The 23,970-nt window shown below is 40.2% G+C and overlaps 1 protein-coding gene across 1 annotated transcript in view; it reads right to left on the reverse strand.

The window, feature by feature from the left end:
* LOC124711595 (cytochrome P450 302a1, mitochondrial) overlaps nt 1-17,556 on the reverse strand; it is a 214,643-nt gene extending 197,087 nt beyond the window's left edge. The window contains exon 1 of the mRNA XM_047241748.1: nt 17,086-17,556. The gene's annotated coding sequence lies outside the window, so the exon portion shown is untranslated. The remainder of the gene's footprint in view (nt 1-17,085) is intronic.
* Nucleotides 17,557-23,970: the final 6,414 nt, after the last annotated feature.

Here is a 23,970-nt window from a genome sequence, read left to right on the forward strand (position 1 = left end):
TGGGTGTTGGTTCAGGTTTTCTAACTGCATCCTTGAAGGTAGGAACTTCTGGCTTAAAAATCGCTTCATGGTTACCTTAAAACACAATTATGTGCAAATCACGCAAGTTAAATTTCACATTATAACAGCCGAGAATGAACTCGTTCTAATACTTCACTTCGGTTCCAGATGGAAGCTTTCTTCTTATCATGGTGCCATTAAAGGTAAGGCCCAACGACACTGAACGACGAAAACCGAGTTTAGGAAACCGTTTATCGCTGTCGTGTTTACATATTAAAGGTCTAAAGCGGATTTGCTAGCCCAATTAAATATGGCGACTGGAAAACAGCTGATCCAGTTTCTGATTCAGTCAACACAATCGTTATTTATCTTCACTTAAATATTACAGCTTTATGCCCAGCCTAATATTTCTGCTTCTCCTTCACTGCACAATAAGTCCACATTAACCGAATATTCTAAAAACAAGACGTAACTTGACGATCCAAGCATGTTTCAAAACCGGTTTCGTTTACATGGAAGCGAAAATCGATTGCGGAAATGGAAAAGCGAATTCCAACTCTCGGTTTTGAAGCATTTACATGACCACCCAGAAGTGCTATCGGGAAATTGTTTATGAAATCCGGTTTTGGAAGCCCCATGTAAAAGGGGTGAATAACGACAATAAACCCTTCACTGTGAGATGTAAAGCTCTGTATAGGGAAAGTATAGCCAACTTGCAAGTAGCCGCCATTTTATGGCCACTGCACCGCTGGTGATACATTGGCTTCTGCAGCATATTTAGCCATGTATATTAAAGAAGTGCACTCAACTGTCTAATGCATTGCGAAAACAGATCAGTGGCTTCAAACGGAACATGTCGCATATTTAGCAACAAAAAGGCTCAACAAATTTAAGCTAAATGACATTTGTTGTGGCGAGTGTGAACTCAGTTTTTTCCCTGCTATCCTTTATTAATAGCGAAAAATTTCGCCGTTCTTGTTGCGGTATACCGAGTTTGAACATATGTTTTCGTACCTAGCATTAAAATGGTCCTATCCAATAGTCAGCAGAGCAAAATGAAACCAATATTAGTTCGCAAGTGCAAGGAAAAATCCATTGCTAATTTAAAGCTCTACATCGACTTACTTCTTGTTCCAGCTACTCGGTACTACGAAAATTCGCCCAAATTTCTCTTTTGTTATACGAAATAAAGCATTGGATTCATATATATATGCGCAATACCTTAGTAATTGGAACTGATAAACGTGTCTATATGATTATGCATGCTTTAAATTTTTGTCAGGTCTATCCCATAAAATTTTGCCTGCAAATTGTACTACGACATTCGGAGAATGATTACGAAAGTACAAGAGAGTAGAATATTTTTAAAATGTGTTCGAATAAAACTAGGCCTACGATCAAAAGCAGGCTATTGGAAACAGCAATAACTGTATTCGTATTAATACAATGTAGATTAACGGCCAGGTTGTAACAGTAATAAGGGTATCCAGGTAATGTTAATGACTACTGAATTACAGGTCCTTGATTCGGTACTTGCCCAGTGCAAAAAAACTTTTTTTGTACGTTATATTGTGTGGAACAAAGCACAATTTATTACTTTGGGCATCGTAAATATAAGTTTAAACGATATTGTACAGTCAATCAGGTCAGATTTTTTACCAGTCGTGATAACTTTGTACAGTACCACTCATTATTTTTCGTTTTATGTGCTAACAGTTGCAGTTTTATCTCTAAGATATCTATTTTCTAATTAAATTACCATTAAACCATCCATTTAGCTCTTCTGATTTTTTTTGCTGTTCAAATGGACTGGAAACTAAGCAACAGAAATGTAAAAAGGAGACAAAGACAGAAGGCCAGAAAATAATAACATTAACTGAATGGTTAAGTCGAGTTCCTGCAACCTTTCCCATTGCGACCAATATTCTCCTTCTTTTTGCATCCCTTGGAAGGAATTCTATACAGTTGTCCTCCCTTTTCGCCTCGAAACGAACAGCCAAAAGCACAGCGCTCAGGCATTATTCTACTTAAAACATCAAAGATACACAACACTTGCTATGCTTCACACATAACGCTTGGACCCACAATGATTGCTAATGTCACGTGATGTGGTTTCAGCCAATCCTGGACTGCGGACGGCGGCATACGCAGTGGAAAAGATGGCCATACTTCCCTTTACACAGAGCTTTAGCATGATGACTGCCGCAGCGCCACACATTGCAACAGCACATACCTTGACAGCAGTTGCGTTGCGGACACGAAAATTGTCGAATAACCGCCGACAAGACCCGATCAAAATATCGCCAACGTCAAAACAGTACGAGTAATTCCCGCCCAAGGCATGGGTGACTAATGCAGGAGGAGGGGTGTGGTAGGAACAATCTGACCTTCCTGTGCCCCGTGTAAGGTCCGACACAAACTATTTACGGTAAATCCATTTTATTTAACACTATACAGATGCTTTTTTATCAATGTTTTTTCTCACTCCGTTTTACTTTTTAAAACAGAGTAACGTGAGAGAATAATTCTGCTTGTATCGGGACGTGTTCTTTTGTGCACGTACCACGTGAAATATCCTAGTATGCCACCAGCGGTAGGCGTACCATCGTCGCTGTACGGTATTAACGATACTCGGAAGGCTTCGAAGTTATGTTCCAAAAGCTTCGAAGTTAATTATTTCGAGAATTTTTCTGAGAGGCATCGAACTACTTACACAATGGCGATTTGAACGCGCGATCTGCTGTGCATTCGCGGATCCCTGCGACTGGTCGACGTGCCTCACCCACGTTTGAGCATTTCACACGTGGCGACATAGCAGCACGGTTGCACAGAACGGGGTTAAACACTTGAACAGTTGCCGCCTAAGCTCTTGAGCTGCATTTACCGTTTGTTAGCGCTTTGTGATCGTTGAAACACGTCATTTCTGTATCGTTTTACAGAATTATGTGCTCTTTTCTACTACAAAAATGACTACCGATGTGGGACTTTTCATCATTGAAGCAGAACATCGTTCTGTAATTTGGGATTTAGAGGATAAGGATTAGAGCAATAAGATGGAAAAACGTAATGCTTGGGAGGAGATGTGTAACGTATTTGCTGGCCGGTATGGCCGAGCGGTTCTAGGCGCTACAGTCTGGAACCGCGCTGCCGCTACGGTCGCAGGTTCGAATCCTGCCTCGGGCATGGATGTGTGTGCTGTCCTTAGGTTAGTTAGGTTTAAGTAGTTCTAAGTTCGAGGGGACTGATGACCTCAGAAGTTAAGTCCCATAGTTCTCAGAGCCATATGAACCATTTTTGCAACGTATTTGTTCCCGACTTTGAAAATGTAATTGTATCGGAGAAAAACTGGTACGATTGTTGTGGTTATCACGTATTGTAGGACGATAATAACACACTTTAAAAGTCGTATATACTAGGGGGGACCCAAAAATAACCGGAATTTCTTTCTAGAAAGCATATACTTTATTGTTTTCAAATACAACGTTAATCTCGTTCGAAGTACTCTCCATTAGCATTAATACACTTGTCCAAACGTTCATTCCAGTGTTCGAAGCACCTTTTAAATTCACCGTCTTTGATACGTGCTAGCACTTTCATGACATTGCGTTTTACGTCTTCCACATCCGCAAAACGCTTCCCTCTCAAGTCTCTTTTCATCCTCGGGAATAGGAAGAAGTCCGAGGGTGCTAAATCCGGCGAATTGGGCGCGTGGGTCATGGCAGTCGTCTCCGTTGAGGCCAAAAGCTGGCGAAGTGCGCGGGAGCGTTGTCGTGATGCGGGAACCACACGCCAGAATCCCACAAAGCCGGACGTTTTCGCGACAAATTTCTGCGAAGCCGTTTCATAACCTCCAAATAGAATTGTTGGTTTACTGTCTGGTTTTCAGGGACAAATTCAGAGTTTATGATCCCTTTGATGTCAAAAAACAGATCAACATCATTCTCACATTCGATTTCACTTGTCGAGCTTTTTTTGGTCGAGGTGAGCAAGGTGACTTCCATTGTGATCACTGTTGTTTACTTTCTGGATCGTACCCGTAGCACCATGACTCATCACCTGTAATGACTTTGTTGAAAAAATGTAGATCATCTTTGAATGCATCCTTCATTTCGAGACAGGCTTGAACGCGACGATCCCTTTGATCTCCGGTAAGAAGCTTCGGCGCGAATTTTGCTGCCACTCTTTGCATCCCCAAATCGATGGTCAAGATGCGCTGAATTGAGCTCCAGGACAACCCGGAAAAGTTCTAGAGTTGGTCGATTTTCCTGCATCGATCTTCACTGATGAGATCACGGATTTTGTCGATGTTGTCTTCGCTTCAAGCAGTTGAAGGTCGATCGGAACGGCGCTGATCTTCAACCACCATTTCTCCCTTTTTAAACCGAGAAAACCATTTGTACACTTGCGTTTTACTAAGAACATGGTCTTTGTAGGCTGTCTGAATCATCGCAACAGTTTCTGCTGCGTTCTTACCGAGCAAGAAACAAAACTTTACTGCCGCACGTTGTTCATAAGAACTAGCCATTTCCTCCTGTCACGTCTACACTGTACGCACACTCAAAGAACTGCCAAAGAAACCACACTTCTCACTGACGGGTGACGCTGCATGGCAGAATGACTCAGCAGAGCTTCTACTACAACCCTCTGGCGGCGCAACCTGCTGCTACAAGTACACGATGTGCAGCATTACGATTCCAGTTACTTTTGGGTCCCACTCTCATACATTTATTTAGCACTGAAGTAAGCGAGAACAACACGGCAGTACGAAAGTTGCTCGCCGAGAGCATAGAACAGAAGGTAGTACAAAGATGCTAAAGTCCAAAGATATGCCACTTTACCCCAGAGGCGCCACAGTGAACCATCCGCCCCCCCCCCCCCCCCCGGCAGTGCGGAGGGAGGCTTCCTGACTCAAACTCCTATTTGTCGTGCCAGTGCAGCAGTTGAAGACGGCGTCTAGCGCGAAAAGTGGGCACGTGGAAACCAGAGTCACGTGCGCCAAACAGCTGTGTAGGCAGCGGAATGTCGCTCGAAGCGTCCGTAGCGTCGGGAGGCAGATCGGAAGCGACGGCAGGCAGATCGTAAGCGCCGAAAAGCGTGTCGGAGAGGAATCACGCCGGATTTAAGCAGTTAACGGAAACTGTTGGGGTCGTCCATTTAGATGAGTTACGAACGTAATCACTCTGCAACATAAGACGTAGTGCGAGCCCAAATAAGTTGGTTGCCAGGCTGCTCGCAGGGAGTTGTGCAGCATCATAAATTCACATGATGCAAGGTCCGAGTGACACATGCACATATCTCGTTCCACAAGGGCCGGAAGATCAATTGCGGCAGCCGAGGGTGCGTCCTCCACGAATGCTGCTGGAAGGAGGAGGGCTCACTGTAAAGAATATCCACCAATGAAGCATTCAGGTCTTCTTTATGGAGGCCGGCCGAAGTGGCCGTGCGGTTCTGGGCGCTACAGTCTGGAGCCGAGCGACCGCTACGGTCACAGGTTCGAATCCTGCCTCGGGCATGGATGTGTGTGACGTCCTTAGGTTAGTTAGGTTTAATTAGTTCTAAGTTCTAGGCGACTGATGACCTCAGAAGTTGAGTCGCATAGTGCTCAGAGCCATTTCTTCCTTATGGATGCCGAGTAAGACCCAACGGAGGGCCTCAGACTATAACCCACCATGGCACATGAACGCGGCTTTGAGGGTTCGGTGCCACTGTTCAACAGGCTGTTCGCCTGCAGGTGATAGGCCAAGGTGTGGAATTTGACTACACTGCATAGCTCGCACAATCGACCAAGAAGTGTGGATTCTAACTGTGGTCACTGATCAGTAGTGAGGGAAAGAGGGCAGCCGAAACTCGCGACTGACGAGGATATGAAAGAGCGAGCGATGGTATCTGCTGTTAAGTCAATGAGAGGGACTGCCTCAACCCAACGAGTTACGTGGTCAATCATAGATAATATGTATGTCTACTTCTTGGAAGCGGGGAATGGCTTGACAATGTCAATGCGGACATAATGAAGGCGACCCCTTGGGATATCAAACTTGCCTAGTGGAGGCTGTGCGTGTATGCCAACTTTACTACGCTGGCATGGGCCACACGTGTGGGTCCCAAGTGCCGCAGTTGTGCTGCATGGTGGGCCAGACGAAGTGTTCAGTGACTGGGCTTGTTGTGGCCCACGTTCTGGGGTGGACCAAGTTGTGTAAAACATTGAAGATCCCACGCCGAAGAGCTTTGCGATGACTAAATTATGCTCTGTGCAGAATTTTACCAGGTGGCTCTGTCTTTCATTCCTTCCTCCAGTCCATATTCACCTACAATTTTTCCTTCTCTTCCTTTTCCTAGTATTGATTTCTAGTCCCCCATCAGAGTTAAATTTTCGTCTCCCTTAACTATCTGAATAATTTCTCTTATCTCATCATACATTTCTTCAATTTCTTTATCATCTGCAGAGCTAGTTGGCATACTACCATGGTGAGTGTGGGTTTCATGTCTATCCTAGCTACGATAATGCGTTCACTATGCTGTTTGCATTAGCTTACCCGCATGACTATTTTATTATTCATTATTAAATCTACTCCTGCATTACCCATATTTGATTTTGTATTTATAACCCAAAATCAGATAGGGGTAATGCAGAAATAGATTTAATTATGAAAAAGAAAACAGGTATGCGGGAAGCTACTATGAACAGCATAATGAACCAAGACAGACATGAAACCCACACCCACCATGGTAGTATAAATTTATATGCCAACTAGCTCTGCAGATGACGAAGAGATTGAAGAAATGTAAGATGAGATGAAATAAATTATTCAGATAGTTAAGGGAAACGAAAATTTAATTGTGGTGGGGGATTGGAACTCGATAGTACAAAAAGGGAGAGAAGGAAAAATTGTAGGTGAATATGGATTGGGGGAAAGCAATGAAAGAGGAAGCCACCTGATAGAATTTTGCACAGAACATAATTTAGTCATCGCTAACACGTAGTTTAAGAACCATGAAAGAAGGTAGTGTACATAGAAGATACCTAGAGACACCGAAAGGTTTCAGAATGATTACATAATGGTTAGACATAGATTTAAGGACCATATTTGAAATTGTAAGACATTTCGAGGGGCAGGTGTGGACTCTGGCCACAATTTATTGGTTTTGAACAGTAGATTAAAACTGAAATTGAGAGTTTGAGAGGCAGCATTAAGCAATAGTTGACTAGAGCAGGGGAAGGGAGTACAGTAGAAGACGACTGGGTAGTTCTAACAGACGAAATACTGAAGGCAGCAGTGGATCAAATAGGTAAAAAAAAAATAATAAAAAAACGTGTAGTAGAACTCCTTGGCTAACGCGGGAGATATTTATTTTAATTTATAAAACGAAAAAATGCAGCAAATAAGGGAGGAGAAATGGAATACAAACGTCTAAAATATGAAATTGACAGGAAATGCAATATGGCTAAGCAGGAATGGTTAGAGGACAAATTTAAGAATATAGAAGCATATATCACTAGGAGAAAGGAAGATAGTGCCTGCAGGAAAATTGAACAGGCCTTTGGAGAAAGAGAGAAGCAGCTATGTGAATATCACGATCTCCAATTGAAAACCGGTCCTAAGAAAAGAAGGGAAAGCAGAAAGGTGGAAGGAGTTTATAGAGGACCTATACAAGGGAGATGAACTTGCAGGCAATATTACAGAAATGGAAGACATACAGGTGAAGATGGCAGACATGATACTGGGAGAAGAATTTGACAGAGCACTGAAAGACTTTAGGTGAAACAAGGCCCCAGGAGTAGATGATATTCCGTCAAACTTGCTCCTAGCCATGACCAAACTCATCCATTCGGTTGGTTAGTTTGGGATACAAAGGGACCAAACCACGGGGTCATCAGTCCCTTTTTCTTGACGCAAACAACGCTCAAGGTGAAACACCCAAATTTAATTTGTGAGGGTAAAAGGAATGGGGAACCACACCGAAAGAGAAAACGAAAAAAAGGGAGAAAACACACCGCAAGGAAAAGTAGAGGAAGGAATTAAAACCATAGAGCAGATGGTCTGGGCTGGCTGACCACAAGAATAAAAGAGGATGAGCCAGCCAGTCTGAGACACACGAAAATGTCCAACAAAAAGACAAGGTGAGATGAACACAGATAGGGAAAAGCGAAGAACAAGGCAAGCAAAATGCACAGAAATGATGACAGAGAGTGAAATCGGAGGGAGGGTGGAGGCCTCGGAGAGGCCTGTCACCCACCCTTAGATGGTACGATAAAAAACCCCATCATGTAACACTAATTCTCCTGTTGAGGCAATGTCGCTCAATACCATAGGCAGGGTTCTGGGAAGGTTGGAAGTCCGCCGCAGAGCGGCTAAAATTCCACAGTCCAAAAAAATGTGGATGTGAATGATACTCGTAGTGAGCCGCAGCGACACTGAGGTGGGTCCTCGCGACGGAGGAAGTGAGCATGTGTTAGCCACATATGGCCGATGCGGAGCTGGCAAAGGACAACAGATTCCCTACGAGCGGCTCGCATGGATGACCGCCACACATTTGTTGTCTCCTCGATAACACGGAGTTTATTTGGTGTAGTAAGGATGCGCCATTCAGTATTCCAGATCGCGAAAACTTGGAGGTGGAAGACCGATCGCAAATCGGTCTCCAGCAGGCCAGTCTTTAGAGCTGGTTTACTGGTAGCCTGTTTGGCCAGATGGTCAGCAAGTTCATTACCTGGTATCCCGACATGTCCTGGGGTCCAGATGAAGGTCACTGAACATCCACTGTTCTGGATGGCAGAAAGAGACTCATGGATGGTCAAAGGATATCGAGGGAAGCACTGGCCGAGAGCTTGTAGGCTGCTTAAGGAGTCACTATAGATGACGAAGAACTCACCGACGCCTGAGCGGATGTGCTGAAGGGCGCGATAAATGTCTACCAACTCTGCAGTGAAAACACTGCAGCCATCCGGGCTGGATCGGTGTTATGTGCAACGTGAGTGTGAGCGAAGCCAAAAAGACTGTCGACCATCCATCTGGTGTGTAAGATTACGAGACTGGCGAAATACCCGCAGATTTCAAGAACAGTGCAGTAAATCCAAAGAAAGCAGTGGCTGCCAGGTGTGAATATTATCGAAATGCCCATTCAATAAGTAACGTTTGCAAAATGCTAACACGAATTCATTACAGAAGAATGGAAAAATTGGTAAAGTTGACTTCGACGAAGATCAGTTTGGATTCCTGAGAAATGTGGCCACAGGTGAGGCAACATTGACCTTATGACTTACCTTAGAATATTAGCTATGGGAAAGGCAAACATACGTTTATAGCATTTGTAGGCTTTGGCAAAAACGTTTGACAATGTTGACTGGAATGCTCTCTTCGAAATTGTAAAGGCATTAGGGGTAAAATACAGAGAGAGGTTGCTTACAGCTTGTAGAGAAACCAGACGGCAGATGTAAGAGTTGAGGGCCATGAAAAGGAAGCAGTGATTGAGAAGGGAGTGAGACAAGGTTGTAGCTTATCCCCGATGTTATTCAATCTTTACACTGAGCAAGCAATATAGAAAATCAAAGAAAATTTTGTAGAAGGAATTAATGTTCAGAGAGAAAAAATAAAAACGTCGAGGTTTGCCGAGGTCATTGTACTTTTGTCAGAGACAGCAAAGGACCTAGAGGAGCAGTTGAACGAAAACGGAATGGACAGTGTCTTGAAAGGTGGATATAAGATGAACATCAATAAAAGCAAAACAAGGGTAATGGAATGTAGTCGAATTAAATCAGGCGATGCTAAAGGAATTAGGTTACGAAACGATACACTTAAAGTGGTAGATGAGTTTCGCTATTTGGGTAGTAAAATAACTGATGATGGCCGAAGTAAAGAGAACATAAGATGTGGAGTGGAAATGGCAAGAAAAGCGTTTCTGAAGAAAAAAAACTGTTATCAAATCTAGATTGATGTGTTAGTAAATCTTTTCTGAAAGTGATTTTATGGATTGTAGACATGTGTGGAAGTGGAACATGGACGATAAACAGCTTAGAAAAGGAGAGAATAGAAGTTTTTGAAATGTGGTGCTACAGAAGATGCTGAAGATAAGCTGCATAGATCACATAACTAGCGAGGAGGTACTGAATAGTATTAGGGAGAAAATAAATTTGTGGTACAGCCTGAATAGAAGAAGGCATTAGTTGAAAGGACACAGTATGATATATCAATGGATTACTGAATAATATTATGGAGGAAAGAAATTAATGGCACAACCTGACTAGAAGAAGGGATCAGTTGATAAGACACGTCTACCAATTTGGTGGTAGTGGTGATGGTGTTAAGTTCCTATGGGAGGTAACTGCTGAGGTCATCAGTCCCTAGGCTTACACACTACTTAATCTAACTTTAACTTGCGCTAAGGACAACACACACACTCATGCCCGAGGGTGGACTCAAACCTTCTACTGGGGGAGCCGCCACGAACCATGGCAAGGCGCCTGAGACTATGTGGCTACCTCGTACGGCACCAATTTGGTATTGGAGGGGAAGTGTGTGGAGGGGGGTAAAAATCGTAGAGTGCGACCAAGAGTTGAATACTGCAAGTGAATTTAGAAGGATGTGTGCTGCAGTAATTATTCAGAGATGAAGTGGCTTGCACAGGATAAAGTATAATGGAGCGCTGCATCAAACCATTCTTCGAACTGAAGACCACCACCACCAACAACAACAACAGCAACAACACAACAGACACTGATACAGTGAAACTAGTCAAGGAAATAGCTGCTCTCAGGTTCCAGATGAAAGAATTGATGAGGAATTATACACAGCATGCCATTTGAATATTTTTTCACAAAGTATGTTTTAAGAGATGCTTATCGAAATAGCTATGGTTATATTATGACAATGCCAATTATTACTGTATCTCGTGAACGCATTTATTGCAAATTATAGTCGAGTTTGAATGTATGCACAGTGTCATATTTTGCTGTCTAGTTGATGGCATACCAAACAGTGCTAAATGGGACAACAACTGCATAAGCAGTGGATTTGCTTCACACAAAGCAAGGAAAGCCAACGGCCTCTTCTCACAGTTGTAACACCCATTACTGTCAGATCACCGTAGTTAGGCGCTGCCAGGCTGAGCTAGCACTTGGATGAGTGACCATTCAGTCTGCAGAGCGCTGTTGGCAAGCAAGCGGGGTGCATTCAGCCCTTGTGAGGCAAACTGAGGAGCTACTTGATTGAGAAGTAGCGCCTCCGGTCTTGTAAACTGATATACGGCCGGGAGAGCGGTGTGCTGACCACATGCCTCTCCATATCCGCATCCAGTGACCTCTGAGCTGAGGATGACATGGCAGCCGGTCGGTACCATTGGGCCTTCTTGGCCTGTTCGGGCGGATTTTAGTTTAATTTAAATCAAGGGAATGCAAAGTAAAACTATGATAACAACACAATTCCTATTAATTACACCCCTTTTTGATTTATTTCTAATTAGTAATTTATGCATTATAAACAATTTATGATAAATAATTAAAATTTGTTTTTTATTAAACATTGTAAGGTAGCTGCCATAAACAATAAGACAGATTCTGTTTTGCTTTCAGTTTTTCTAAGTTTATACAACTTGTAAATTATTTATTAACCTGTAGTGGGCAATACCGGTATTTTATATCAATACAGCTCATTTAAGGGGCTCCGGAACGCCCTATACTTGCAATGTTAAAATAACGCTTATAAATTACATCTTTCCTCACAAAGTATTTGAGGTAGGATGTTGAACTTTTTACAGATTATTTATTGGAATATGGGCTACAACTTAACACAGGGATTTTACAAAATTTTAGTTCAGTTATTAAAGATGATTTTTTTTTCAATTGTAATGAAAATTCACAACATTTTTTTGCAATTTTTTATTTACATATTCAAAAATATACAGTTTTTTGGAAAAAGGCTGTGTTACATTATGCAGAAGGTACTGTGAACATTTACTGAAAGTTTGAAACAAATATGTTTGGAAGATCCTTAGAAAACACGTAATTAGTATGAGAAAATAAAAGTTTTGGGAATCGAGCGACAAAGATTGGATTAACTTTTTAGTGCATTCCAGGTCCATAGAATGGATTATCTTCATCCTCTGCAAACTCCTCCTCCAGCTTCCTCTTGTTCCTCCTCCTGTTTACTCTTGCTTGTATTTCTAGACTCTTTACAGCCCTGTCTGCAGCCCGAAGGCGTTCCTTGTCTAAAGCAAGCATCGCTCGTTGTTGTGTTCATAGATTTTGCTACCATTTTCTTCAGTTGCAGTTACTGCAACACTTTCCAAAAGGTGGTCATGTATGAACACTTATCACATTTCAGTTGTATTTCACTAGCAAGTCCTACGTGCTTTATTATGGAGAGTTCCAGACCAACTTCACTACAATGAATACATCTTACACAGTTTGAAAAAATTCCTTTGAGAACCGACATATCAAATGTTTCATTCACATCTGATTCGCCCATAAAACATTCATAGTTTTCACTCATTGAACCAAGCTTCTTCTGTGAAGTATTTTCTTTCTCACTTTGACTGCTGTGGGCAGGTGTACTTGAGAGGTTGGGTTCACTCACTTGGTTATTGTCTTTATTGTTTACAGTAATAACACATACCTTTGGCTTTCCAACATTTCTCCTTTTCTTAAAAGCCTTCAGAGGATTTCTAATAACTTTACTTTTACTCATTATTATACTTCAACAAAACAGAGACTCAAGAAACAGAATTAATTACGAATATTTTCGAGATAATGACAGAGTAAATAAACATGAAACAATCGACAATCACACCAGCGATATATATTGAACCATCACAGGTTAGCCACAACACATACTTTATCTCACATCACTAAAATGTACCTAATGAACACGGACGTTAATAATAACACCATTTGATGGCAGTTTAACAGCGCCACAGTGGGTCACGCCCATGTAGAACACATTTCAAAAAAAAATTTAAAAATAGTTGTAGTCTTCGGAATTGAATAAATTATATATCTATTAAAAGGTAATAGTCTGCAGATTCAGAAAACGCAAAAAAGTAAAAATTGAACTTTTCATGATTTTGAGCCTTTCCGGAGCCCCTTAAGTATTGGTTGTTCAATAATGTTTCATTTTTTATTAAACCTACGAACTGTACAAAATCGTAAAATTTGCTAAAACTCCATGGAAACAAGTAGGAGGTAGTTTTACAGGGGGAGGCGTAACTTCGGAACTTCTGTCAGGGACGCAGGGTCACCCCGGTACAACTATGCGTGGGATATCTTTTGTACACAGAGAAGGGCGGCTCGAATGGCCACAAGTTTGTTCGACGCACGGTCACGGAGATGCCGAGAAACGTGAACGGGCATACTCTTGCAAATGAACGCTGATTATTCAACGACAGTCTACTTAACAGAACTTCAAGAACCAATGTTAAAGGCAAATCTGGATAATTCGCACCCCAGCAAGAAAAGTGACAACTCGAAAAACGGCAATTTTTAGTTTGTCACTGAAAAATACGTGCGAAGTGCCCCAACACACAAGAAAAATAATCATGGAATTTACTGCCAACAATACTCACTCGAAATTTAAGGAAAGCTTATACAGTATAAGTTATTCTTTAAGTAGAATTTTCTCAAGTATTGCATTTTCGAGTTATGCATCTGTTCTTGCCGGGATGTTTATATTCTTCAACCCACCACGAAACACTTCCGTGGGCATCATGATTTAGACTTAGTTCAGCATGCTCAGAGGAATCACGAAGTCATTTCTCCCGCACTTCATATGCGGTCGAAACGGGAAGAAACCGTATAACATGTGGTACCATGCCGCGTATCGTCTGCCATGCATTTCAGTGTGGTAATCATTGCTTCAAATAAACTTCCATGCGTAAGTTAGACACATTCGTATGAATTAAACAATTCTTATTAACACTAGAGGGAAAAATGAACTTTATTACCCATTCTTAAAACTGCAAGTGGCTCAGAAAGGAGTTCAATGGGCAGCAACAACAATTTTTGATCATTTTCCCAATAACATAAAAGTCTGACAGGTAACAAAACGTGTTTAATCTGATTTAAAATCAGATCTCCTGGACAGTTCCTTTTATTCCACTGACGAATTTCTACTTACATACTGGCAACCATTAAAAGAAATTAAAAAATTAATTTACCCTCGATATGATGGCGAAAATGCACGTTTCAATTCGGAGATATGCAGAAAACATCATCCTAAATTACACTAAAAGCATTCAATTATTTAGAGTAGTTAGTTTATGAGCCCACACGAATAGTAAACGGTTGTAAAACAACTGACGTCTTCGCAACAAATAATTTCGCGGTAACAGCGAGCACCAAAACGGAAACAGGGATTGGTGAATACAGGGTTGTCGTGGCGAGACTGAATTCTACAACTCCCAAATCAGCCAAAACTAAACGTAAAACATATCTACCCGAGAAAAGCAGATAAAAATTCGCTTGGTACATCCCTGAGGGACAATCCAAACTAACAATCTAAGTGCAGACCAGACGTGGCTTGAATTCAAAGAATTAGTATCGACAGCAAATGAAAGATTTACACTAAATAAATTAACAAACGGCGGAGCTGAGCCCCCGTGGTACACAAAATAGGTCAGAACACTGTTGCAGAAACAACAAAAAACAGAATGCCAAATTTAAAAGAAGGCAAAATCACCAAGATTAGCGATCTTTTGCAGATTTTCTGCAGCGAAAATTTGTCAAGAAATCTGGTAGATAATCTAAAGAGATTGGTCGTAGGTAAAATTTGCTAGCGGTAAGACACAATCTATGGCTTCTCTGCACGACATCAATGGAAATACTATCGATGACAGTGCTGCTAAAGCAGAGTTATTAAACGCAGCCTTCCGAAATTCATTCATCCGTGAAGACGATGTAAAATACTCCAGAATTCGTATCAAGAACAGCTGCCAATAAGAGTAACTAACAAATAGATATCCTCGGAGTATTGAAACAACTTAAATCACTTAATAAAAAGCAAGTCTTCAGGTCCAGACCGCACACCAACTAGATTCCTTTCAGAGTGTTCTGATGCAATAGCTCCATATTTAACAATCATACAACCGTTCGCTGGATGACAGATCCGTACCCAAACTGGAAACTTGCACAGGTCACACCAATATTTAAGAAAGGCAACGGAAGAAATCCACAGACCCACGTCATTAACGTTGATATGCAGCAGGATCTTGGAACATATCTTGTTTGAACATTATGAATTACCTTGAAGAGAACGATCAATTGGCACACAATCAACACGGATTTAGAAAATATCGTAACACAACTAGCTCTTTATTCACTCGAAGTGCTGAGTGCTATCGACAAGGGAATTCAAATTAACTCCGTATTTCTAGATTTCCAGAAGGCTTTTGAAACCTTACGTCATACACAGCTTGAAATCAAATTGCATGCTAACGGAATATCGCCACAGAGATCACAGTTTGTAGTAATTTACGGAAAGACTTCGAGTACAACAGAAGTGATTCATGGCGTTCCCCAAGGTAGTGTTATAGGCCCTCTGTTGTTCCCTATCTTTAAAAACGATTTAGGGGTCAATTTGAGCAGCCGTGTTTGTTTCCAGATGATGTTACCTACGGTCTAATAATGTCATCAAAAGATCAAAATCAACTGCAAAACGATCCAGTTAAGATATCTGTATAGTGCGAAAATTGTCAATTGACCTTGAATAATGGAAACTAAACACCTTTGATTACAAATACGAACAACTTAAATTGGGAAGAACACACAGAAGTTGTTGTGGGAAAGGCGAACCAAAGACTGCGTTTTATTGGCACAACACTTACAAGGTACAACAAATATACTAAAGACTCGCTTACACTACGCTTGTTCCTTCTCTTTTGGAATAATTCTGAGCGGTGGAGATCCTTACCAGATAGGATTAACGAAATACATCGAGAAAATTCAGAGCTGGGCAGCACGTTTTATATTATCGAGAAATACTGAGAGTCACGGACATGATACAGGATTTGGTGTGGAATTCATTAAAACAAAGGCGTTTTTCGTTGCAATGTGATCTTCTCACAGATTTTCAGCCAACAGCTTTCTCCTCCGAATTTTGTTGACGTGGTCCTACATGTGGAGAAATGTTCATCATAAAATAATGAAAAATCAAAGCTCACATGGAAGTTTATAGGTGTTCTTTTTCCGGCGCCCTGTTCGAGAGTGAGAATTATTGTGAAGGTGGTTGGATGAAACCTCTGCCAGGCACTTAGGTGTGACTTGCAGAGTAGCCATGTGGATGTTGATGAAGTGTAGTTGCATGTATATGACTAAAAATAATCATGTGTTCATTAATGTTAACACCAGTCACTTATACGTATACTGTAAACCGGCTCGTTCCACATCATTCCGATAAATGAATCGTTCAAATGATCTACGGAACATATAACTAACTGGTCATGGATCTCATGGTCTTTCAGTAGTCTTTTACTTTCAAACAACCAAGACCACCTACATTTATTGTAGGTGGTCTTGAAACAACCTTGTTTATACGTAACTTTATCTAAATTTAAATGCCGAGTTGATACGCCTCCATATAGACATATTATCCGTCATATTCTGAACAACAGAAAAAAATAATGAGGGATTGTTACACTTTTCCTTTATACTGAATCCTATTATTTTTTATTTTGCCTCCCAATACTAAGCGCGGCGGTGCTTTTCCTTTTGCTGTCACACACACACACACACACATTGTTCACTTATGATAGGTGTGATCACATATTTATGCACACACGTAAGATACGGTACTCAACTACTATTAAAGAAAAAAAATCTAACACTTGGTGAGAGCTCAGACCCAAGCCTACCACGTTGCATACATCGGGAGAGAATAATGCCTTGTGGCTGCTGTTTCTGCGTTAAGTAGGAACAGACCACAACACACTCGCAATTAATGATATGAAAAATCTTTTGTACATTATACCGGGCAAAAAAGTTCGGTGACATGTAAAAGATGTTTTTGGCTACGACAAGGAACACTGTTCAAGAGTGTGAATGTCAGCACGGTGCGTGAGAAATCAGAAACAAGAACCAAATACCATCTTGACAAAACTTACCTGTTAGCTAAGTACCGCGATCGTAGCTCACTGGCTGATGATCCTGTGCTACTGGAACTGGTGAGTCTGTGACCTCAGGTCGCGGGCTCAGCATTTGAATAACATCAACATAAGAGTCACGTGACGAGAGAGAGAGAGAGAGAGAGAGAGAGAGAGAGGCGCGCCCCGGCAGGAAAACAACACTTGTAGAAACTCAGCGTGTTGCAAGATGATTCACATACGTTGCAAGATTTTTTGCATTCAACGAAAGCATTCGTATTTTCGCCGATGAAAACTTCTAGAAATCCTTAAGTTATATTCTGAACTAATCCTCGAAGTAGTTGACACTGTTGTGGTACTGTAAAGTAAGTCTACCGGTTTTACAATCGTGTCTTAAGTACGTACCGGTACAATAATTTTACTGCTCAGCACTACAGAAAGCAACGAAGTACAATAATGAATAGAATTAGGGCTTTCCGTGATTTTCCAAGGTCGTTTAGGCATTGACGCGATGCAAGACCACGGCCGAACCCATGTCCTGTCACAGAACTTGTTACGTACCGGTACGCTGTGTCTTGTATATTTTGAGCTACGGATTTGCACGATGTTACCTTGACAAATCCTGTACAATTGTGAGATGATCCGTGGATGTATAAAGATAAATTAAAAAATACAAACATATCTCGACTGAGTAAAATAAGAATTCAATCGGGAGGAGAAAGGAAAAAATACAGTCACTATTATACTACTGTAAACTTCCAGAGGGCATCTGAAAAATTTATATGAGGTCATTGTTCTGAGGTTTGCAAGAACTAAATTACTTGATTTTTGTATGATCTACTACGTGAATACTGTTAATGACTGGAAATTAAAACGAATGCAAATTTACGTATGAGAAAAATGTGTTACTAGAACGTTAGTCTTCTTCTTAACTAATGTCATACAGACCTATGTCGAGATTAAAATTCTCTAGACCCTTAATGGTACCACCTCACACAACAAGACATAACGAAGACAGTATAGATTGAAAAAAAGACAATAGATATATTGATTCATCTTACAGTCTTTAACAATCACGGAGTTACAAAACATAAGTTACCAACATGTTCTATACCTTAGAAGTTTATTTCCAGAAATAACTGTAGGTTGTAAAATGTGTAGTAAATCATATACAAACGAGATGTGTTGGTACAGGCTCCTCAGTATTCACTCTTCTGTTTCTACTTTTGGTATCAAAATGTGTTATTACGGAATAATTCACATGTTTCTTGTTCTGTAAACTGGGGTGAATAGAAACTGTTTTCAACTTTAAAGGGAAAAAAATTGATGATTTTAGAAAGAAATACGAAAATCAAAATTATATGGGATTACAGGTTTGTGTCTAACTTTATAGTCAGGTTTGCAATGTAGCTAAACGTTTTTGTAATACAAAAAATAAAAACTTGGTGTTCCTGTTCACTGCATGAGGAGGGATGAATAGAAGCAGCAGTGTTAATCTCATTAATTTATTTCTGTATAGTGGTCTTTGGGATGAATATGGACATGCCAAATTTCTTTTGGATCTAGGAGAATTAAGGAACAACATTTATCTGATCCAAAAACATTTTTTTTTATAAATCAGGAACTGAAAATATTGCATTACTTATAGCTTTTAATTCTCTTTTCTAAACAAAAATTGTTATCTCTCTTTACTTTATTGTAAATTAAATTGATAAACTTTGTTTGTTAATACATTAAGTCATTGAAATATTTAGAAATGATGTCTTTGAATCTACAAATCGTACCTCCAGAAGTAATAGAGCGCTTTTGAACAAGCCCTCCTTCGCTGAAAAATGGCTCCTCATCTGTTAAAATAAAGGTGTTTAATTGCTCTTGCTTTTTCTGGGAAAAAACATCAACATAACCTTTCCCTTCTAAATCACAAATTTTGCTTCCATACAATATAAATGACTGCTTACTTTTTCCTTATAAATTAATCACAGCATAATCTCCTGTATTGAGAACAGTGATAGGTGATTCTTCGTTTCTGTCAACTTCTTAAAACTTCTTCTGAAGAAACACAGTGCAAAATTTGCACACGGGGTATATTGTAATTAGTAGCAAAAACAATCCATTTGCACCATAACTAGATTTAGATTTATTTTTAAAGATCTAACCATGAGCCCAAGAAATAGTAACTAATTCATGAAGGAAGAAGGGAAGGGTGAAGAGGGGGGGGGGGGGAGTGCCAAAATAATACAATAATACATCACTTTTGTGGCAAAATATCGACCCTGTTTACGTACTTTGGAAACTTTTGTACCAGAAGGATTCTGCGTACATCATTCTAATGGAGGATTGTTTTCATTGAATGATCTGTTAATGGTGAGAGCATTAGAGATGGGGCAAAAGCTGCGATTGTGTCATTAGTAGTCTCTCTTTTTTTTTTTTTTGCAAAGAAACCATTCATCTTAGATACTTTGGGGAAACTGTGAAAAACCTAAATTTTTATGGCTTGATTGGGCCACTTTAATGAATACTGCCTAATGTGCAACAGCTTGAAAGTATTAAATTTCTTTACTTTCTGTATTAGTTGTATCAACTAGCAAACCTAAACCATTGGTCTTTTGCAACTTCAAAACATTGCTGCACCGCTGGTGCCTCATTGTCTGTATGATTTGGTAGCCCTTGATTTACTATGACAGGGGGTAATTTTTATTGTGTGAATGGGTGTGTTTTTATTCAATTAAATACTTCTTGCCAGTGTATTAAAAAATTTGCTACTCACCATGTAGAGTGAGTGAGAGAAAGAGAGAGGGGTTTTTTTTTTTAATAATAATAACCTGTACCCGAAATCCTGCAGTCAGATAGTCTATGCATTAGCAGGAATTGTAAATTAATAGAATCATTAAAAAATTAAATAAAAGATAAATGAATAATTAATAATAAGGGTTCTATTACGAAACTGATCCAGACGACACTAGAGAATTATATTGGTTAATGTCTATTCAAGTAAGTCATCTCAAACAGTCTGAAAGTAGTCATAAGATTATAATACACAAAGAAATATAATCTTAAAAAAATAATGAAGTTGTGTTAAGTGCATTACAAGAATGGTAGCAGAATCCTCAGGCTAAATAGTCATCCAAGATGTGTGAAAAGCTAAGCCCGTTTTATGATTACAATACACGAAATATCCACTAGCACAAAATACTTCAGAGTTCAGCATGATGATTTACACATCAACACATGAGAGATAAGTAGGAGGAACTCAAAATCTGTCTAGTCTCAGTTCTCTAATGCTAGCAGAAAAGTTAAAGTTCTACACTGGAGCACTGTCAGACCATGCAAAAGCTGAAGTCCCTGCAAAAATTAAAAAATTATAGCGACCATTCTTCTCCCAGAATCTTTCACCCATGTGCCCTGAATGTTACTTCAAGCAGGTCTGCCTTCTTCCAAAATTCTGCACAAAAGTTCTGAATCACTCTCTTGAGCTCTCCACTCAAAAGTGTCTGTCAAAACTTGATCCCAGCAGTGTTCCACCAGCATCTAACTCTCATAGGTTGAAGGCCATACCCACCAAGCATACATCATTCTTATGTTCTATAGACATGACTTGACGCAACTTGGCCACTATCCACACTAAACTAATGTACACTAAAACGGCAAAGAAACTGGTATAGGCATGCTTATTCAAATACAGAGATATGTAAACAGACAGAATACGATGCTGCGGTCGGCAACACCTATAGAAGACAAGTGCCTGACACAGTTGTCAGATCAGTTACTGCTGCTACAATGGCAGGTTATCAAGATTTAAGTCAGTTTGAACCATGTGTTATAGTCGATATATGAACAATGGGACCCAGCACCTCCGAGGTGGCGATGAAGTGGCGATTTTCCTCTATGGCCATTTCGTGAGTGTATCATGAGTATGAGGAATCCAGTAAAACATCAAATCTCCAACATCGCTGTGGCCAGAAAAAGATCCTGCAAGAAAAGGACCGATGATGACTGAAGAGATTCGTTCAACGTGACAAAAGTCAAACCCTTCTGCAAGTTGCTGCAGATTTAAATGCTAGGCCATCAACAAGTGTCAGCATGCAAACCATTCAATGAAACATCATTGAATGGGCTTTCAGGGCTGAAGGTCCACTTGTGCATTGGACTGTTGATGACTGGAAACATGTTGCCTGGTCAGATGAGTCTCATTTCAAATTGCATCGAGCAGATGGATGTCTATGGGTATGGGGATAACCTCATGAATCCACAGTCCCGGCATGTCAGCAGGGGGCTGTTCAAGCTGGTGGAGGCTCTGTAATGGTGTGGGGTGTGTGCAGTTGGAGTGAAATGGGACCCCTGATACATCTAGATACAACTCTAACAGCCACACATAAGCACCCTGTCTGATCACATCGTTCCACTCATGTCCATTGCACATTCCAATGGACTCGGGGAATTCCAGCATGACAATGCAACACCCCACATGTCCAGAACTGCTACAGAGTGGCTCCAGGAACACTCTTCAAAGTTCAAATACTTCCACTGGCCACCAAACTCTCCAGATATGAATATTGTTCAGCATATATACAGGATGCCTTGCAACATGCTGTTCAAAAGAGGCCTCCACCTCCTCATACTCTTACTGATTTATGGACAGCACTGCAGGATTCATGGTGTTAATTTCCTCCAGCACTACTTCGGACATTAGTTGAGTCCATGCCATGTTGTGTTCCAGCAGTTCTGCATGCTCGTGAGGGCCCTACATGATATTATGCAGGTGTACCAGTTTCTTTGGCTCTTCAGTGTATTATCAATATTGAAATAAAATAATGTTATCGACATTCAGTCACAGCCGGAATATTATAAATAATAATTTGTTCACAAATAAAAAAAGCAAACATTATTGTGCCCATGCACTCATATTAACTGACATTTAATTGTTGTTGAATATTGTTTAAGCATTAAGCAATTACTTAGGGCTGCTTGATAGCAGTGTCCTTTGGCACTCTTTTCAATGGTAGTGTCAGCTAACACTTCCAGTTGACCGCTTTGAAATGACATTGTTTTTTAAATACTGATTGCAAATTTCTTTCAGTAAAGTTATTAGCAAAAATAGTACAATAATCATTTAAAAACTACACAAATATGATAAGATATGAGGCAGTCATGCTGCATTCAGTTGCTGTATTGTTGCAAGGATACAAAGTTCTGACAAACATTTGCACAGAGAAAAAGATGTAAAAACATAATATATCAATGAATAATACAGATGCCAATATGTAGCTTCCAGGGATGATAACTATAGTGCCATGCTATCATCTGAAACATTGTTTGTTGAACTTGCACCAAGCATTTAGAAATTGTTAATTCTGCTGTTCATTTTGAAAATATTCTGTCACTGTAAAATCTTTACTTTTATGGTGTAGAAGATATTGAAGATATTATTACATCATTGGATGTACCTCATTTCTCTGATGTTGCAGATGTATTCAGATTTGCTTAATTATGGAACTCAGGTTTAAAAGTTGGGAGTAGCCATATTTAAGACTTCTCTATATTCTGCCATTTCTGGTGCATCTTCTGTGCTCCTGCTATGCAAGCAACCACTGCCCACATGCTCCCTGTTCTGAGATTTACCCACATCCAGCCACATGTTCCTCACCTTCGTACCTGGGCTGATCTGTATTGGTCGGTTCAGCTGGGCCGGCCATGCTGCCCGTTCTGGGCCCTGGACCCACCAGCTAGTACTCAGCTGGACAGATTAATTCACCTTACCTCATACCAGCTTTTTGCACCCAATTCACCTACATATGCGTAATGTTACAGACTTATTATAATTTGAGATGTTTAATGTGTGTTCAGCTTTTTCTTTCATTTAGGTTTCCTCAGTTTCATCATTTCTTAAAACAGATTACAATATTGTAATTTTATTATTTTAATTACCCACATCATAGTTTTTCATAATGTATTCATTGTTACTTTTACTAAAACCTGCTTAAAGCAACCCAAAGAATTTTTACTTCAAGAAACTCTGCTTCTTTATGCAGTGTTGGTCAGATCCTTAACTGTAATAATAAGCTTAGTCAAACCAACATTTTTTTCTCCAAATAACACATTGAACAATAGATAAGTAGTAATTCCTTCAGATTATGGATTAACTGTTTCTACATTAGATAGTAAACAGAAGTATCTGTTTCAACAACCACGTTTTTTGCATGTTAAAATCAAAACAAAGACTCCAGTCATTTAAAAGGCCAGCATGTATTTATATTTTCATAGAAAAAGTGTGTCCTATTTATATATCTACTGCCATGTGTTACATCATGGTGGATTGTCACAAATACGAGGGCTATTCAGAAAGGTTTGGCAATAAAAAAACTAAGTACAAGAAGTACATTTTATTATATACATCTGAAAGAGTAGCTGACATACTACTTTTCCACATAGTCACGAAGCACATTGAGGCACTTATCATGGCAGTGGACAAGCTTTGAAAGACCTTCGTAGTAAAATTCTGCCACCTGAGACTTCAGCCAGTGAGTCACGCCCGCCTGGAGTTCCGCATCATCATCAAAGCGCTGCGTTGCAAGCCAGTTCTTCATCTTGGGAAACAGGTGGAAGTCACTTGGTGCAAGATCAGGGCTGTAGGGCGGATGAGGGAAAATTTCCCATTTGAATGAATTAAGGAGTTCTTTAGTGCAGTTTGTCATCTGAGGTTGGGCATTGTTGTGCAAAAACAAAATTTTTGATGTCACCTTTCCTCGATGTCTGGTTTGCACTGCTCTTCTAAGGCTGTGCAAAGTTTGATAGTACCGGGCAGAATTTATGGTTGCTCCATGTTCGAGACGACAAACAATAAGAAACACACTTTGCCTATCCCAAAACATTGTCACCATCAACTTACTTGCTGACAAGGTTTGCAAA

Source organism: Schistocerca piceifrons, chromosome 8, assembly GCF_021461385.2.
Source record: "Schistocerca piceifrons isolate TAMUIC-IGC-003096 chromosome 8, iqSchPice1.1, whole genome shotgun sequence".
Taxonomy (NCBI): Eukaryota; Metazoa; Arthropoda; class Insecta; order Orthoptera; family Acrididae; genus Schistocerca; species Schistocerca piceifrons.